This window comes from Herpailurus yagouaroundi, unplaced genomic scaffold (assembly GCF_014898765.1).
Source record: "Herpailurus yagouaroundi ecotype Mexico unplaced genomic scaffold, PumYag 182, whole genome shotgun sequence".
Lineage (NCBI taxonomy): Eukaryota > Metazoa > Chordata > Mammalia > Carnivora > Felidae > Herpailurus > Herpailurus yagouaroundi.
The window spans coordinates 24962024-24975114 of NW_024412413.1; the positions used below are offsets into that span (position 1 = coordinate 24962024).

The 13091-nt window shown below is 40.9% G+C and overlaps 1 pseudogene; it reads left to right on the forward strand.

The window, feature by feature from the left end:
* Nucleotides 1–7496: 7496 nt before the first annotated feature.
* On the forward strand, nucleotides 7497–11167 carry LOC121040050 (40S ribosomal protein S24-like; annotated as a pseudogene).
* Nucleotides 11168–13091: the final 1924 nt, after the last annotated feature.

Consider the following 13091-nt stretch of genomic DNA (forward strand, 5'->3'; position numbering starts at 1 on the left):
TTTAAACACACGATCTGGAAATGAGACTCAACACTTCTTCTCATATCCCCTTGGCCAAAACAGCCACATGGCCATACCCTGCAGCAAGGGAGGCTGAGCAGTATGGTTTTGTGGATGGGCATATGCCTAGCTCACACTGAAGGGGTGTTACTACTAAAAAGGAAAAATGAATAAGGGCAGGTAATCAATATTCTCTGCCCCATTCCCCTCATGGATTTCTGCTCATGTCTTATTGACCAGAATTACTTCACATGATCGGATCTAAAGCACTCACTGCGTGAGAAATGGAAACGCCGCGATTGGCTTCGACCAGGGTTTCCCAACCTCAGCACCGCTGACATTTTGGATTTGATGATTCGTTATTGTAGGAAGCTATCCTAGGCTCTGCAAAATGTTTAGCAGAATCTCTGAGCTTTACCCACTAGATGTCAGAAGCACAACCGTCCCCCTATTATGACAACCAAGAGTGTCTCCAGACACTGCCAAACGACAGTTACTTGAAAATCCCTGGCTTAGAGCAGGAATAGGATGCCTCTTCCTTGAGTCATATTTGAGCAAGATGGACACAAAATCAGAGCTATTCCAATGGGAGTGATGGAAGAAATAGCAACTGACAGTGCCTGTGATTATCAGTAACACAACAAATGTCAAACAACATGTTACCAAATGGATGTCCTGTCAGATCATTTTAATTAAATAATTTATTTATACTACATATATATGTTTTAAGAGCATACATGGTGGCAAAGTGTTCCAGGTACATTCTTGGCTCTGGAAATACAGTAATAACAAAGCAAAGTATAAAATCCCTGCCTTTGTGGATCTTGAATTTTAGCACATAGCTACCTAATAGTTACAAGTCAGCTCTGGGGGCAGTATAGGGTAGTATGGCATTGGAATTAAACACTCCTGCACCCAAATTCTGATTCTGCCACTTATCAGATACGTGACCCTGGTCAAGTTACTTTCAGCCCCCTGAGTTTCACTTTAGAAGAGACTTATACTATCACCTCTTAGCATTATTTGGAGGATTAGTTGAGATATACTTTGTAGCCCAGCACCTAACACAAGTCTTAGATGTGTGATAGCAGAAGAGCACTGGACTGGGAGTCAGAAGTGTTTCATTCAACAAACATTTATTGAGCAGCTACTATATGCCAAGCTCAGTTCTAGATACGGGGCATTCTGAGAGTCAGGTAGCTAAGACATACACTCTGTGCTTAAAGGGCCCTCCAGGTTTAGTACCTACTGGGATGACACGGTGGGGGTGGTGGTGGTAAGAGGATGAATATAACCTGTTTATAGGTCCCAGTTTAATCAGACCATTTTCTTTCTAGCACCTGGAGCAATGCTTGGCACATAGGAGGTGCTCAATAAAATATTTATTAAATGAAAAAATGAATGAATGTCTCTATACAGTGAGAACAAAAATTCTTACTCGCAGAAATGTTTTGTAGACTTACAAAGTCCAACGTAAATATCAGTGAAGTCAGGAACCTTGATAATCATTTGTCATTATCAAAGTAAATGACTTACATGCAAATTGAAAATGTCAAAGCTTTTTCAAGTACTTGGAAGCCATTTGACTTCTTAAATAGATTGAAATCATATTTATATTATTTTCCTAGTAAACCCTTTCCCCCAGTAACTGGAAAAGTAAACTTTAAACCAACTCGTATCCAAATCATGGCAAACATGGGCGAAATCCAAATGAATGAGATTTCACTACATAATTTATCTGGATTTGAAAGTTTTAAAAAATGATCATGTTAAATTCATTGACTTCATCTATAAAAATACATTCAAATGTGCTTAGAACTTGTTTTGGCTGGAGATGTGGAAACAGAGAGTAATAACAAATGACACCCTACAAATTCTAAAAATTATTGGTGACAAAATTGAGTCTGTTCTTCCAATTTGCTTATAATTATTTTACTCTGATTTTTATTATTTTTTCTTTAGAGAATCAAGCTGTTTCCACTTAGATTACCTCTAAGTCTTCAAATGTAGGTATATTTAATATAAATCAGGGGGCAATTCCAAAGTTTGAGTGAAAACAGAGGTCCAAATTAATGTCATGCTGTGGGGAAGGGCTGCAGGAACTGTTATCACATGCTTCATTTCTCTAAAACATTGTATTTAAATCTACACAATTAAAAAGGTAAGGTGTTTGTTGGCTGGGGGCAGAGGTGGAAAAAGAAAAGATAAGGTTTACAGAGAACTAAAGTTGGCAGGAAATTGCAAGATGAGATTCAGCTTGAAATATAAATTTATTTACCAAGAAGGAAACTATGAAAAGATCAAAGTACCCACGTCCCCTTGCACATTCCCCCAATTGATTCTAGGTATGACTTGCAAGGTCAGGGTAGCCACTACCTATGCACTATATTAAAACTAGAGACACTTGAAATATTCCCCTTGCTACTTTGCTTGAAATATGGGTCACTGCCCCAAGGTGCACGGAGGTACTCAGCTTACAGCTTTGGCCAATGAGCTAAGCTTTTGCATGCATGGATAACTGCATTTCTTTTTATACCCTATAATCCATTTATATATATATTTTTCCACTAAAAGGATGTATTGAAATAAGAAGCATAAGTCATAATCACTAAAGGCATTTTTACATATGCAAGACAAAGAATAGGCTAGAACAAGAATGAAAGACATAAAAATAAGGGAGTCTAATGGAGAACCTTCCTCATTAACTCTAATATTGTCTGATTTGACCTCAGAGATTGAGGAATTCATTGTGAATCTTTTCTTAGGGACAAAAGAATTCTTTGCCGTCAGAGCTTACTGTACCTAACAGACACCTTTGGGAGATGTGCCCAACCCACAGCCCAGCCCATGTGGCCTCAGCTTCTTCTTGGGTGTCTTCTCCATGGCTCTAGTGCTGCCGGTCTTCAGTGATGCCCTTCTTTCTTCCATGCCCTTCAGGCCTCAGGATGGTACTGGTTTCCTGCTGTTGTTAATCTCTTGGTGCTTCTCCATCACTTTGTGGTGCCCTTGACCTCCATAAAACCATTACTTACAGTCTGTTCATGTGCCACTTGTGTCTCTCAGGGACCCAGACAACCACACTCCTTGTATAAGTAGTTCCTATTGCTAAAAAAGTACCACAAGGTTGGTGGTTTGAAAAAATGTATTATCTCACAGTTCCGGAGGTCAGAAGTCCCAAATGGGCTTGACTTGGCTAAAATCAAGATGTTGGCATGGCTTCATTCTTCTGGAGGCTCTGGGGGAGAATTTTCCTTGGTTCATGGCTCCTTCCTCCCTCTTCAAAGCCACAGTGTACCATCTTCAAATCTCTCTTTTTCTGACCTCTGCTTCTGTCATCCTCTTGGCTTCTCTGACTCTCCCTCTCCTGCCTCCCTCTTTCCCTTATAAGGCCCCCTGAGCCTAGACTGGGTCCACCCAAATAATCCAGGATAATCTCTCTAACTCAAGATCCTTCATTTACCAAATCCCTTTTGTAGTGTAATTTACTCACAGTTCCAGGGATTGGGACATGGATGTCTCTGGAGGGTGGGTGGGTATTACTCTGTCTACCACACCTTCTTTCAAGGCAAAGGATTCTTCTGTTTCCTTCCTGGACTCTCTGTTCTCCCATGCTCTATTTTACCCACCTCCCTTGTGGCATTCCATTAAATTTTGTGTGTCCACTGCTAGGAATTTACCCAAGGGCTACAGGAGTACTGATGCATAGGGGCACTTGTACCCCAATGTTTATAGCAGCACTCTCAACAATAGCCAAATTATGGAAAGAGCCTAAATGTCCATCAACTGATGAATGGATAAAAAAAATTGTGGTTTATATACACAATGGAGTACTATGTGGCAATGAGAAAGAATGAAATATGGCCCTTTGTAGTAAGATGGATGGAACTGGAGAGTGTTATGCTAAGTGAAATAAGCCATACGGAGAAAGAGAGATACCATATGGTTTCACTCTTATGTGGATCCTGAGAAACTTAACAGAAACCCATGGGGGAGGGGAAGGAAAAAAAAAAAAAAGAGGTTAGAGTGGAAGAGAGCCAAAGCATAAGAGACTCTTAAAAACTGAGAACAAACTGAGGGTTGATGGGGGGTGGGAGGGAGGGAAGGGTGGGTGATGGGTATTGAGGAGGGCACCTTTTGGGATGAGCACTGGGTGTTGTATGGAAACCAATTTAACAATAAACTTCATATATTGAAAAAAAAATTTTTGCGTGTCCATTATCCCTTTCTGTCTCAACCTTGAGAGGTCAGATAGCATGAGGAATTACCTAGTACCAAGAGTTCCATGGTTATAATGGATTTTTGTGTTGCCCCTCCCACATTGTGTTTACATTTTAACCAGATCTCTACTGCCCCAAAGAAGGGAATAATCATGGGGTTTCCAGGTATTCAATGAAGAGATTATACAGTTTGTGTTTTACAGCCCATTTGACTGTCCTTCAAAGCCCAATACAAGGGGTGGTCTTGCCTGGAGATTATGGACTTTTGGAGGAATAAGATCTTATTATACAGTTAGTGGTTAAGCTTAGGCTTTGGATTATTGTACAATTAGCTTGGGTTCTAGATTCAAATCATTACCTGAGTTAAAATCCTTTTGCTGTCATTTATTACCTTTGTGATCTTGGGCATGTTACTTAACTTCTCCATTTTAGTGAAAGAACATGCTAAGATGCTGTAATAAAGACACCCAAACTATAGTGATTCAAACAAGACAACTTTACTTCTTATTCACATGATAATCTAAAGATAGATTTAGGGTCAGCATGTACATGGCTTTGTCCCATAAGCTCGTGTACAGACCAGGTTCCTTCTATGTCGTTGCTCTTCTTCATCCTATGGTCCTTGTTTCCATGGTCAAAGCTGGCTCACTACTGTCCAAGCATGGGGACAAGGAAAAGAGGACGAAGAGAGCAAGAAGCTTCCTTTCAAGGATGGAACACTGAAATTGCAGCCTTTTCTATTCACATCCAACTGGCCCAGATTAAGTAATGTGGCCACATCAAACCGCAAGGGAGGCTGAGAAATGTGGCCATTCTTGGGCACCCCTGGGTCTAGCCAAAATCCATCAGCTTCAATTACTTAAAGAAAAATAGAGAAGACAGAAATTAGGGAACAATTAGGAGTCTCTGCCCGTTGTCTACAGCTTAGTTTTCTCATCTAGAAAATGAGAGCATAGTTTTGATGATTAAATGTAATACGCAGAGAGAATTAGAACCGTGTGCAGCGCATGGTAAGTGTTCAATAAATGCTAGTTTGCATTACAATACTACATGTCTCCTCTTCCCTTCCCTGCCTGGGTCCTAATGTCTGTACAAGGGAAAGGCAGACAGTGAGTGATCCAAGGACTGTTGGAGGCTCATTCCATTGGGTGTTGTCCTGCTGGGTGTGGATGGACTGGCTGGTTAAAGGTGCAAGGGTAGGGTGCACCATTTGGTATCCACAAGACAGCCTGGCCCTAAGGTACTGAATAATGTGTGTTGTGATGAATTAATCTCTTTATGAACATGGAGCAGGTTCAGCTTAAAGAGGAGAGTAAGGAAGGAGAGAAGCTGAAGCAACAATGATGAGGATAGGAACACAGTGGAGGGGGCCAGCACCTTTGTGTGAATTTAAAAAAGACTCCTCTTCTTCAAGACATCTTACTGCCATCTGCCTCAATGCTGTCGTAATATGCAAATGTACGCTATGATACGAATGATGCCCCCTAGAGTTGTTCAGCTACAACCTGTACAAGTCCTAGAAAAGCCATATAAAGATTCAAGGATGGGTGAATAACAGGAAGTAAGAAAGAAAAGCTACATTAGTAAGAAGTATGAGAACAGAGTTTATAAATAAAAGTGGTATTATGGACTGAATTGGGTCTCCCCAAACTCATATGCTGAAGTCTTAATACCCAATGTGATTGTACTTGGAGATAGGTCTTTAGGGAAGTATTTAAGGTTAAGTGAAATCATAAGGGTAGGGCCCTAATCTAATATGGACTGGTGACCTTACTAGAAGAGGAAGAAATACCAAAGCGCTCTCTCTGCATGTGCCTAGGGAAGAATCACATTAGGATATAGTGAGAAGGTAGCCATCTACAAGCCAAGAGAGGGGCCTCACCCAAACCAACCCTGAAGATATCTTGATCTTGAACTTCTAGCCTCCAAAACTGTGAGAAAATGTCTGCTGTTTAAGCCATCCAGTCTTTTGTACGGTAGCCCTAGCAGGCTAATACACGGGTGGGGCGGGGGGCAAGGGGAAGGAAAGGTTTATCACAGTAGAGAGAGGGCAGATATTAGAGGAAAAGGAAGGACAGAAGAGGAAAGGGGTTCAGTTCTTCATACCGCATCTGGGACTTCATGAAGGAGGGAGTTTCCCCGACTCCAATGAAGTCTTCTGGTGGTTTGGTTAGTCCTTATAAGTGAGGCACTACTGCCACCTGGTGGCAACACACTTAATCCAGTCCTTACTCTCTCAAACTTCTTTTGAGCACCTGCTCTGTGCAAAGAAGGTTGCCAAGAAGAGGGAATAATATTAGTAAATGTTGATTGACACCTGCTATGTGCTGATCTCTGTCCTATGTGCTTTACACACACACACACACACACACACACACACACACACACACACACAATTTAAGATTCACCACAACCCACCACAATAATATAGCAATATTATTATTGCTATTTTACAGAGGAGGAAACTGAGATACTAAGAAATTCAGTAAGTTGCCTAAGAGCCTACAGCTAATAAGTGAGAGAGTCAGATCTTAAACCAGGAAGTCTGGCTCCAGAACTCTTTACAGGCATCTTTCCTGCTCTTATAGTTTCTCCCTAATAAGAAGTAAATAACCAGCTAAGGGAGTTGTGTAAAATACTAACAATTTGAAATGATAGCATACCATTTTATTTTTTATGTTTCTGAGTCATGATCAAGAATCCTCAGGGTGCCTGGGTGGCTCAGTCGGTTAAGCCTCCGACTTCGGCTCAGGTCATGATCTCGCAGTTTGTGAGTTCAAGCCCCACGTCGGGCTCTGTGCTGACAGCTCGGAGCCTGGAGCCTGCTTCAGATTCTGTGTCTCCCTCTCTCTGGCCCTCCCCCTCTCACGCTCTGTCTCACTCTCTCTCAAAAATAAATAAACATTTAAAAAAAAAGAATCCTCCTCTTTAGCTAAAAGACTGACTGACTCATTGTGCATCCACTGGGTTAGGGCACTGGCCCAGAATGTGAAAGTCCATATCCCACAGAAGCTATTTCAGCAGAAGGGAGAGGGACGGGTGAAGAAATAGGTCGAAGAGGCAAACCAAGAGAGAGGAGAGAGAAAGAAACTATAGAGCTGTGCTATCCAATACGGCAACCACTGGTACTTGTTTAAATTTTCATTTTAAAAATTAAATTAAATTAAAAATTTTAATGCTTCAATTGCACTAGCCATCAATTCATCTCAAGTGCCCAGTAGCCACTGTGGCTGATGCTGTCATAATGTACTGCATACAGAACATTTTCATCATCACAGAATGGACCATCTGTACTGCTATAGATCCTTTATCCCGGAGAATGGAGTCTTCTCCATGGCTGATCTGGGCATAAGTTATCCAGAATCCACCTTGCAGCTGGCAGTCTGCAGGTCAGTGACAAAGTAGGAGGCCAAAAGTACAATAATCCCAGAGCAAAACGGATGGTACCTCCCTTGCCCTCTGGCCTGTCCCGGGGCAGGCTGAGAGTGAAGATGAGGCTAAGTAGGACTTAGCTCCTTTTTTAGGTGAGCTGATGGGAAGCAAAGAGGCGCCTTGTTCCTCCCTTCCGCTGGGTCCTGGAGCTGGCTGTAGGGTGCTGTTGCACATAACTCTCAGGGTCTCTTACTGGATGTCCTCTTAGCTGGTGGTTAGGGAAGGCAAGGACAACTTCACCACCCAGTTTCCATTTTACTCAGGGCCTTTGCTCTCAGCTGACGCTCCATTACATTGTCCAGGAGCTGCCTATCACCACTCGCTGAGTTGTATGGGCCTCTCAACTCCCAATCCTATCCCTAGGAAGACCTGAATGTTGTTTAATAAAGCTCCTTTTTTTGTGATAATCACGGTTATTGGCTCATACGTGAGCCTCTGTCTAACATTATTTTTTCTACTGTGACAAACTGGCAGAGATGGGTAATTTAGACAGGCAATAACCAGCTAGCAATATGAAATTTAATTTAGTTGGCTGCTCAAGAGAAGTCTACTAAAACACACACAGAATGGTACGTAAATACACAGAATGGGGTAGCACGCGAGCTTCAATGTAACTATTGTGCACCCCATTCTGTACCACTGCCTGGTTCATTCTTTGATTCCTGTCCCTTTTCTTCAATCCCACACTCCAGTCCCTTGATTATATTTTGTACCAGCTAAGTTCATCAGCCTCCATACAGGTGTCCCTGCTCTAGGCTCAGTTCCCTCCAAAACACTCCTCAGCTAAATTCATTCAACAAATATTTATTCAGCATCTGCCGCCCCCAAAGAATTATGGTCTAGTTCACATTGGTACAGTCAAATAGTTATAGATACATGGTAGAATACATCTACTGGTTAGTATTCCTCTGGTCGCAAATGACTGAAAATTCCATCTGGAGTAAGCTGAAAAAGGGAAGTCTAGTTCATCAAGTCCAAAGGTGTATCTTGAATTTAGGTGGGGTTTGACCCAGAGGTTCAAACAATGTCTCCAGCAGGCTTTTTCACTCTCCTTCCTTTCTCCCTGTCTTCAGTTTGGCTTCATTCTCGGGCACAGTGTGAAGACAGAAGGCTGCCGGCAGCTCTAGACTTAAAATGGAACCATGTGTTTCTCTCCACCAGCTCCTGTCATGTCCCAGGATTCACTTGGATTAGACCAACCTGGTTGACATGGTTGCCTCTGAATTGTGGCATTAAGGAAAGCCTCAGGTCACACGGACCACCTCCCATGGGGGAGAGGTGCATCACAGAACTGGTAACAGAGAAGGTAGACGAGAAGCCGAGTAGATTAAAAAATAGCCCATGTCTCAATAAAATGATCAAAGCATATTAAGAACACAAAGAAATAGGTGCATAAATCTTTATGACTTCCAAGTCATGGAAGGCTTCATAGTAGAGGGTAAACATGAATTGACTCTTAGGGAAAAAAAAAAGCGTAGAAATTGCTGGTCAGGCAAGAGAAGGGGTGAGAATGGGAGGGAGGGGATGCTAGTGGCAAGAACGACCTATGAGATCACAAAAGAGAATGACCTAGGCATCCATATTTTGTTCCAGGCAAAAAGCTTGACTAAAAGCCAGGCTCTGCAGCTCTAGTGCCTGGTTGGAACCCGGTCTCAATTCTGAAACTTACTAGCTGTGTAATCTTGGCTGGTTACTTAACCTTAGGTTATTTTGTAACTTGTGTAATGTGGAACTTAACCAGGACAGCACTTGTGCCCCAGGTTCCCCGTCTGTAAAATGGGAAAAGTAATCATACCTACCTCTCAGGGTCGTTGTCAGGATTAATAGAAATATGTAAAACAGTAAAGGTCATCTATGATAAGCCCACAGCTAACATCCTACTCAATGGTGAAAAGCTGGAAGCTTTTCATTTAAGATCAGGAATGAGACAAGGATGACCATTCTAACCACTTTTATTCAACATAGTATCAGAATTAAAATCTTTGAAACCTCTGTACTGTCCAAGGCAAGCTACAAATTCAATGCAATCCCCATCAAAATTCCAATTGTATTTTTCATAGAAACAGAACAAACTATTCTAAAATTTGCATGGAACCACAAAAGACTCCACGTTAGCCAAAGCAATCTTCAGAGAGACGAACAAAACTGGGGGCATCATGCTCCCTGATTTCAAACTACATCACAAAGTATAGTAATCAAAATAGTATGGCACTGGCACAAAAACAGACACATAGATCAATGGAACAGAATGAAGACCTAGAAGTGAGCCCAAGTACATATGGTCAATTAATTTGTGGCAAAAGGAGCCAAGAATGTTCAATGAGGAATGGACAGTCTCTTCAATAAATGGTATTGGGAAAACTGAACAGCCACATGCAAAAGAAGGAAACTGGACCACCATCTTATACCATATACAAAAATAAACTCAAAATGGATTAGACTTAAGTGTAGAACCTGAAACCATGAACTCCTAGAAGAAAGCATAGGCGATTAGCTCCTTGACTTCAGTCCTGGTGATGATTTTTTTTTAATTGGACACCAAAAGCAAAGACAACAAAAGCAAAAATAAACAAGTAGGACTATACCAAACAAAAAAGCTCCTGCACAGCAAAGGAAACCATCACCAAGATGAAAAGGCAACCTGCCAGATGGGAGAAAATATTTGCAAATCATGTATCTGATAAGAGGTTAATATCCAAAATATATAAAGAATGTATTCAACTCAATAGCAAAAAAAAAAAAAAAATCTGACTAAAAAAATGGGCAAAGGATCTGAAAATACGTTTTTCCAAGGAAGACATGCTGATGGCCAGCAGACACATGAAAAAACACTTAACATCACTAATCATCAGAGAAATGCAAATCAAAATCAAAATCAAATGCAAATCAAAACCAGAATGAGATATTACCTTACACCTGTTAGAATGGCTATTATCAAAAAGACAAGACATAACAAGTGTTGGTGAGGATGTGAAGAAGAGGGAAACCTTGTGCACCGTTGGTGGGAATATAAATATGATGCAGCCATATGGAACACAGTCTGGAGGATCCTCAAAAAACTAAAGATAGAACTACCATATAGTCATTCTCTTTTCCTCCCTGGCTGCTTGAAGCTCAGCCACCATCAAGAAGGACGCAGTACCTATCTGGGCCAGGAAGTTCATGACCAACCAACTACTTCAGAGGAAACAACTGCTCATTGATGTTCTTCACCCTGGAAAGGCAACAGTACTTAAGACAGAAATTCAGGGAAAACTAGCCAGAACGGACAAGACCACACCAGATGCCATCTTTGTATTTGGATTCAGAACACATTTTGGTGGTGGCGAGACAACTGGCTTAAGCATAATTTATTGTTCCTTGGATGATGCACAGAAAAATGAACCCAGGCATAGACTTGCAAGACATGGCCTGTATGAGAAGAAACAGACCTCCAGAAAATAGGGAAAGGACCATAAGAACAGAATGAAGAAGTCAGGGGGACTGCAGAAGCCAATGTTGGTATGGGCAACAAGTGAGCCGGAGATTGGAAAACAGAAGGAATAAAGGTTCTGCAGTGACTTTATCTGTGGTGATGGTGCAGATTTTTCATGAGAGGATTAATCAGCTAAGAACTTAAAAATATATATGGGGCGCCTGGGTGGCTCAGTCGGTTAAGCACCTGACTTTGGCTCAGGTCATGATCTCATGGTTCAGATAGTAAGTTTGAGCCCCACATCAGGCTCTGTGCTGACAGCTCAGAGCCTGGAGCCTGCTTTGAATTCTGTGCCTCCTTCTCTCTCTGCCCCTCCCCTGCTCTCTCTCTCTCTCTCTCTCTCTCTCAAAAATAAATAAACATTTAAAAAAAAAAAGAACTTAAAAAAAATAGAACTACCATATGATCCAGCAATTCCACTCTGGGTATTTATCTGAAGAAAATGAAAACACTACCTTGAAAAGATATATGTACCCCCATGTGCATTACAGCATTATTTATAATAGCCAGGATATGAAAACAACCCAAATGTCCATCAATGGAAGAATGAAAAAGAAAATATGATGTGTATGTCTGTGTGTGTATATGTATACATACAGTTATACACACATATATACACATATACCTACCTTTACACACACACACACACACACACACACACACACACACACGGTTCAGCCATAAAAACAATCCTGCCATTTGCAACAACAGGAATGGACCTTGAGGGCATTATGATAAGTGAACTAAGTCAGGAAGAGAAAGATAAGTATATACCTACATACCATATGATCTCACTTATATATAGAATTAAAAACAAAACCAACCTGAGAGTTACAGAGAACAGATTGGTGGTTGCCAGAGGTTGGAGGCAGGAGGAGTGGACAGAATACATGAAGAGGGTCAAAAGGTACAAACTTCCAGTCATAAATAAATAAGTCACGGAAATATAATGTGCAGCGTGGTGACTGCAGTTAATAATACTCTTGCATATTTTAAAGTTGCTAAAAGAGCACATCTTAAAAGTTCTCATCACAAGAAAATAAAATCTGTAGGTATGGTGACAGATGTTAACTAGACTTATTGTGGTGATCATTTCGCAATATACACAAATATCAAATCTTTATGCTGTATGCCTCAAACTGTTGTAAAAAAGAAGTTTAAAAATTATGTTAATATGTCTAAAGCACTTAGAATAGGGCCTGACATAGAGAAAATGCTAACATAAATTACTAAATAAAACAAAATGTGTTTATTGATGAATGCCGTGCCATATCTAGTTTAAAATGATGGCCTACAATTTAGCGCAACTACAGATTTGGTTAAGAAAAGATCATAACAAAAGAACAACAAAACTTTACCTTTCTCATGATCATTTATACAGATAACATTAAACATCATATATAGTCCTACTCCTTCTCACACATAGATCGCCCTCTATCCAGTCATACTGTTGGCAAGATGTTATCCAATAGTTCCACTTTTTATAGGAAATGTAGTTTCTCTTTCCAGCTTTTGTTTCCTAAGGTCTAATATTGCAGACTTATTTTAGCAAAATGTTGCTCAATTTAGCCCACCCAGACTCGTGAGACAACCTGACCGAAACAACCAGGAAGGGAGAAATGGAACAGGATGTACACACAACCCACTACCTTGTGATCATTTTGTAAATGTCAGATTCTGAAATCGGGTCAATGGTCTTGTTATTCTCAGTCTCTGGATGACATTTTCTTAGTTAATTAATTAACGTGTACATGTTAGGGACTTTGGCCAGATATTCTCATTGTATTTCCTTCTTTGGAAACCCTCCAACCTCCACCCTTAAGAAACAATGACTTTTGAAATGGTCTAAGCAAAAGGAAATCTATCTCATTTGCAATGTTTCATGCAGTGGGGTGAAGAAAGGAAGTTAGAAAAAGGCCTGCGGTGAGATCAGGCTACAGTGCTGTGCTCAAAAAGGATGTGCTCTG